The sequence below is a fragment of the Coregonus lavaretus genome (genome assembly GCF_964263955.1).
Source record: "Coregonus lavaretus genome assembly, contig: HAP1_SCAFFOLD_145, whole genome shotgun sequence".
In the NCBI taxonomy this organism is placed as follows: Eukaryota; Metazoa; Chordata; class Actinopteri; order Salmoniformes; family Salmonidae; genus Coregonus; species Coregonus lavaretus.
Window position 1 is genome coordinate 286,582 of NW_028165685.1, and position 8,291 is coordinate 294,872.

Consider the following 8,291-nt stretch of genomic DNA (forward strand, 5'->3'; position numbering starts at 1 on the left):
GGAAGGAGGTCTGGACTATACATCTGTTGAGGAGCTATAGGAGGAAGGAGGTCTGGACTATACATCTGTTGAGGAGCTATAGGAGGAAGGAGGTCTGGACTATACATCTGTTGAGGAGCTATAGGAGGAAGGAGGTCTGGACTATACATCTGTTGAGGAGCTATAGGAGGAAGGAGGTCTGGACTCTGTTGAGGAGCTATAGGAGGAAGGAGGTCTGGACTATACATCTGTTGAGGAGCTATAGGAGGAAGGAGGTCTGGACTATACATCTGTTGAGGAGCTATAGGAGGAAGGAGGTCTGGACTATACATCTGTTGAGGAGCTATAGGAGGAAGGAGGTCTGGACTATACATCTGTTGAGGAGCTATAGGAGGAAGGAGGTCTGGACTATACATCTGTTGAGGAGCTATAGGAGGAAGGAGGTCTGGACTATACATCTGTTGAGGAGCTATAGGAGGAAGGAGGTCTGGACTATACATCTGTTGAGGAGCTATAGGAGGAAGGAGGTCTGGACTATACATCTGTTGAGGAGCTATAGGAGGAAGGAGGTCTGGACTATACATCTGTTGAGGAGCTATAGGAGGAAGGAGGTCTGGACTATACATCTGTTGAGGAGCTATAGGAGGAAGGAGGTCTGGACTATACATCTGTTGAGGAGCTATAGGAGGAAGGAGGTCTGGACTATACATCTGTTGAGGAGCTATAGGAGGAAGGAGGTCTGGACTATACATCTGTTGAGGAGCTATAGGAGGAAGGAGGTCTGGACTATACATCTGTTGAGGAGCTATAGGAGGAAGGAGGTCTGGACTATACATCTGTTGAGGAGCTATAGGAGGAAGGAGGTCTGGACTATACATCTGTTGAGGAGCTATAGGAGGAAGGAGGTCTGGACTATACATCTGTTGAGGAGCTATAGGAGGAAGGAGGTCTGGACTATACATCTGTTGAGGAGCTATAGGAGGAAGGAGGTCTGGACTCTGTTGAGGAGCTACAGGAGGAAGGAGGTCTGGACTATACATCTGTTGAGGAGCTATAGGAGGAAGGAGGTCTGGACTATACATCTGTTGAGGAGCTATAGGAGGAAGGAGGTCTGGACTATACATCTGTTGAGGAGCTATAGGAGGAAGGAGGTCTGGACTATACATCTGTTGAGGAGCTATAGGAGGAAGGAGGTCTGGACTATACATCTGTTGAGGAGCTATAGGAGGAAGGAGGTCTGGACTATACATCTGTTGAGGAGCTATAGGAGGAAGGAGGTCTGGACTATACATCTGTTGAGGAGCTATAGGAGGAAGGAGGTCTGGACTATACATCTGTTGAGGAGCTATAGGAGGAAGGAGGTCTGGACTCTGTTGAGGAGCTATAGGAGGAAGGAGGTCTGGACTATACATCTGTTGAGGAGCTATAGGAGGAAGGAGGTCTGGACTATACATCTGTTGAGGAGCTATAGGAGGAAGGAGGTCTGGACTATACATCTGTTGAGGAGCTATAGGAGGAAGGAGGTCTGGACTCTGTTGAGGAGCTATAGGAGGAAGGAGGTCTGGACTATACATCTGTTGAGGAGCTATAGGAGGAAGGAGGTCTGGACTCTGTTGAGGAGCTATAGGAGGAAGGAGGTCTGGACTATACATCTGTTGAGGAGCTATAGGAGGAAGGAGGTCTGGACTATACATCTGTTGAGGAGCTATAGGAGGAAGGAGGTCTGGACTCTGTTGAGGAGCTATAGGAGGAAGGAGGTCTGGACTCTGTTGAGGAGCTATAGGAGGAAGGAGGTCTGGACTATACATCTGTTGAGGAGCTATAGGAGGAAGGAGGTCTGGACTATACATCTGTTGAGGAGCTATAGGAGGAAGGAGGTCTGGACTCTGTTGAGGAGCTATAGGAGGAAGGAGGTCTGGACTATACATCTGTTGAGGAGCTATAGGAGGAAGGAGGTCTGGACTATACATCTGTTGAGGAGCTATAGGAGGAAGGAGGTCTGGACTCTACATCTGAGGCACAGTGGATGGGAGACTCAGACTGGCAGGTATAATAGCCTAGTGGTCAGACAGCAACGTGTATAGGGCAGGGTCAAGCATTCCAACAGTCACATGTATTATTGGGCATCACTCCTCTCCACTCTGTGGTCCAGTAGGCTATCCTGTCAGAGTCACGGTACTCTGGTTGCGGTTCTCAGCTCTGGCCACCAGGGGGAAGCAGAACTCTGCTGTCAACATGAACCACATCACCTCTTCTTTAGAAACACTATATAGATCATCCACTAACATCCACTATATAGATCATACACTAACATCCACTATATAGATCATCCACTAACATCCACTATATATATCATCCACTATATAGATCATACACTAACATCCACTATATAGATCATCCACTAACATCCACTATATAGATCATCCACTATATAGATCATCCACTAACATCCACTATATAGATCATCCACTATATAGATCATACACTAACATCCACTATATAGATCATCCACTAACATCCACTATATAGATCATCCACTAACATCCACTATATAGATCATCCACTAACATCCACTATATAGATCATCCACTAACATCCACTATATAGATCATCCACTATATAGATCATCCACTATATAGATAATCCACTAACATCCACTATATAGATCATCCACTAACATCCACTATATAGATCATCCACTAACATCCACTATATAGATCATCCACTAACATCCACTATATAGATCATCCACTAACATCCACTATATAGATCATCCACTATATAGATCATCCACTATATAGATAATCCACTAACATCCACTATATAGATCATCCACTAACATCCACTATATAGATCATCCACTATATAGATCATCCACTATATAGATAATCCACTAACATCCACTATATAGATCATCCACTAACATCCACTATATAGATCATCCACTATATAGATCATCCACTAACATCCACTATATGGATCATCCACTAACATCCACTATATAGATCATCCACTAACATCCACTATATAGATCATCCACTATATAGATCATCCACTATATAGATAATCCACTAATATCCACTATATAGATCATCCACTAACATCCACTATATAGATCATCCACTATATAGATCATCCACTATATAGATAATCCACTAACATCCACTATATAGATCATCCACTATATAGATCATCCACTAACATCCACTATATAGATCATCCACTATATAGATCATCCACTAACATCCACTATATAGATAATCCACTAACATCCACTATATAGATCATCCACTATATAGATCATCCACTAACATCCACTATATAGATCATCCACTATATAGATTATACACTAACATCCACTATATAGATCATCCACTATATAGATCATCCACTATATAGATCATCCACTAACATCCACTATATAGATCATCCACTATATAGATCATCCACTAACATCCACTATATAGATCATCCACTAAATAGATCATCCACTAACATCCACTATATAGATCATCCACTAACATCCACTATATAGATCATCCACTATATAGATCATCCACTATATAGATAATCCACTAACATCCACTATATAGATCATCCACTAACATCCACTATATAGATCATCCACTAACATCCACTATATAGATCATCCACTAACATCCACTATATAGATCATCCACTAACATCCACTATATAGATCATCCACTATATAGATCATCCACTATATAGATAATCCACTAACATCCACTATATAGATCATCCACTAACATCCACTATATAGATCATCCACTATATAGATCATCCACTATATAGATCATCCACTAACATCCACTATATAGATCATCCACTAACATCCACTATATAGATCATCCACTATATAGATCATCCACTAACATCCACTATATGGATCATCCACTAACATCCACTATATAGATCATCCACTAACATCCACTATATAGATCATCCACTATATAGATCATCCACTATATAGATAATCCACTAACATCCACTATATAGATCATCCACTAACATCCACTATATAGATCATCCACTATATAGATCATCCACTATATAGATAATCCACTAACATCCACTATATAGATCATCCACTATATAGATCATCCACTAACATCCACTATATAGATCATCCACTATATAGATCATCCACTAACATCCACTAACATCCACTATATAGATAATCCACTAACATCCACTATATAGATCATCCACTATATAGATCATCCACTAACATCCACTATATAGATCATCCACTATATAGATTATACACTAACATCCACTATATAGATCATCCACTATATAGATCATCCACTATATAGATCATCCACTAACATCCACTATATAGATCATCCACTATATAGATCATCCACTAACATCCACTATATAGATCATCCACTATATAGATCATCCACTAACATCCACTATATAGATCATCCACTATATGGATTATACACTAACATCCACTATATAGATCATCCACTATATAGATCATCCACTATATAGATCATCCACTAACATCCACTATATAGATCATCCACTAACATCCACTATATAGATCATCCACTATATAGATCATCCACTAACATCCACTATATATATCATCCACTATATAGATTATACACTAACATCCACTATATATATCATCCACTATATATATCATCCACTAACATCCACTATATAGATCATCCACTAACATCCACTATATAGATCTTCCACTATATAGATCATCCACTAACATCCACTATATATATCATCCACTATATAGATTATACACTAACATCCACTATATAGATCATCCACTATATAGATAATCCACTAACATCCACTATATAGATCATCCACTAACATCCACTATATAGATCATCCACTATATAGATCATCCACTATATAGATCATCCACTAACATCCACTATATGGATCATCCACTAACATCCACTATATAGATCATCCACTAACATCCACTATATAGTTCATCCACTATATAGATCATCCACTATATAGATAATCCACTAACATCCACTATATAGATCATCCACTAACATCCACTATATAGATCATCCACTATATAGATCATCCACTATATAGATAATCCACTAACATCCACTATATAGATCATCCACTATATAGATCATCCACTAACATCCACTATATAGATCATCCACTATATAGATCATCCACTAACATCCACTAACATCCACTATATAGATCATCCACTATATAGATCATCCACTAACATCCACTATATAGATCATCCACTATATAGATTATACACTAACATCCACTATATAGATCATCCACTATATAGATCATCCACTATATAGATCATCCACTAACATCCACTATATAGATCATCCACTATATAGATCATCCACTAACATCCACTATATAGATCATCCACTATATAGATCATCCACTAACATCCACTATATAGATCATCCACTATATGGATTATACACTAACATCCACTATATAGATCATCCACTATATAGATCATCCACTATATAGATCATCCACTAACATCCACTATATAGATCATCCACTAACATCCACTATATAGATCATCCACTATATAGATCATCCACTAACATCCACTATATATATCATCCACTATATAGATTATACACTAACATCCACTATATAGATCATCCACTATATAGATCATCCACTATATAGATCATCCACTATATAGATCATCCACTAACATCCACTATATAGATCATCCACTAACATCCACTATATAGATCATCCACTATATAGATCATCCACTATATAGATCATCCACTAACATCCACTATATAGATCATCCACTATATAGATAATCCACTAACATCCACTATATAGATCATCCACTATATAGATCATCCACTAACATCCACTATATAGATCATCCACTATATAGATCATCCACTAACATCCACTAACATCCACTATATAGATAATCCACTAACATCCACTATATAGATCATCCACTATATAGATCATCCACTAACATCCACTATATAGATCATCCACTATATAGATTATACACTAACATCCACTATATAGATCATCCACTATATAGATCATCCACTATATAGATCATCCACTAACATCCACTATATAGATCATCCACTATATAGATCATCCACTAACATCCACTATATAGATCATCCACTATATAGATCATCCACTAACATCCACTATATAGATCATCCACTATATGGATTATACACTAACATCCACTATATAGATCATCCACTATATAGATCATCCACTATATAGATCATCCACTAACATCCACTATATAGATCATCCACTAACATCCACTATATAGATCATCCACTATATAGATCATCCACTAACATCCACTATATATATCATCCACTATATAGATTATACACTAACATCCACTATATATATCATCCACTATATATATCATCCACTAACATCCACTATATAGATCATCCACTAACATCCACTATATAGATCTTCCACTATATAGATCATCCACTAACATCCACTATATATATCATCCACTATATAGATTATACACTAACATCCACTATATAGATCATCCACTATATAGATAATCCACTAACATCCACTATATAGATCATCCACTAACATCCACTATATAGATCATCCACTATATAGATCATCCACTATATAGATCATCCACTAACATCCACTATATGGATCATCCACTAACATCCACTATATAGATCATCCACTAACATCCACTATATAGATCATCCACTATATAGATCATCCACTATATAGATAATCCACTAACATCCACTATATAGATCATCCACTAACATCCACTATATAGATCATCCACTATATAGATCATCCACTATATAGATAATCCACTAACATCCACTATATAGATCATCCACTATATAGATCATCCACTAACATCCACTATATAGATCATCCACTATATAGATCATCCACTAACATCCACTAACATCCACTATATAGATCATCCACTAACATCCACTATATAGATCATCCACTATATAGATCATCCACTAACATCCACTATATAGATCATCCACTATATAGATTATACACTAACATCCACTATATAGATCATCCACTATATAGATCATCCACTATATAGATCATCCACTAACATCCACTATATAGATCATCCACTATATAGATCATCCACTAACATCCACTATATAGATCATCCACTAACATCCACTATATAGATCATCCACTATATGGATTATACACTAACATCCACTATATAGATCATCCACTATATAGATCATCCACTATATAGATCATCCACTAACATCCACTATATAGATAATCCACTAACATCCACTATATAGATCATCCACTATATAGATCATCCACTAACATCCACTATATATATCATCCACTATATAGATTATACACTAACATCCACTATATAGATCATCCACTATATAGATCATCCACTATATAGATCATCCACTATATAGATCATCCACTAACATCCACTATATAGATCATCCACTAACATCCACTATATAGATCATCCACTATATAGATCATCCACTATATAGATCATCCACTAACATCCACTATATAGATCATCCACTAACATCCACTATATAGATCATCCACTAACATCCACTATATAGATCATCCACTAACATCCACTATATAGATCATCCACTATATAGATCATCCACTATATAGATAATCCACTAACATCCACTATATAGATCATCCACTAACATCCACTATATAGATAATCCACTAACATCCACTATATAGATCATCCACTAACATCCACTATATAGATCATCCACTATATAGATCATCCACTATATAGATAATCCACTAACATCCACTATATAGATCATCCACTAACATCCACTATATAGATCATCCACTATATAGATCATCCACTATATAGATAATCCACTAACATCCACTATATAGATCATCCACTAACATCCACTATATAGATCATCCACTATATAGATCATCCACTATATAGATCATCCACTAACATCCACTATATGGATCATCCACTAACATCCACTATATAGATCATCCACTAACATCCACTATATAGATCATCCACTATATAGATCATCCACTATATAGATAATCCACTAACATCCACTATATAGATCATCCACTAACATCCACTATATAGATCATCCACTATATAGATCATCCACTATATAGATAATCCACTAACATCCACTATATAGATCATCCACTATATAGATCATCCACTAACATCCACTATATAGATCATCCACTATATAGATCATCCACTAACATCCACTAACATCCACTATATA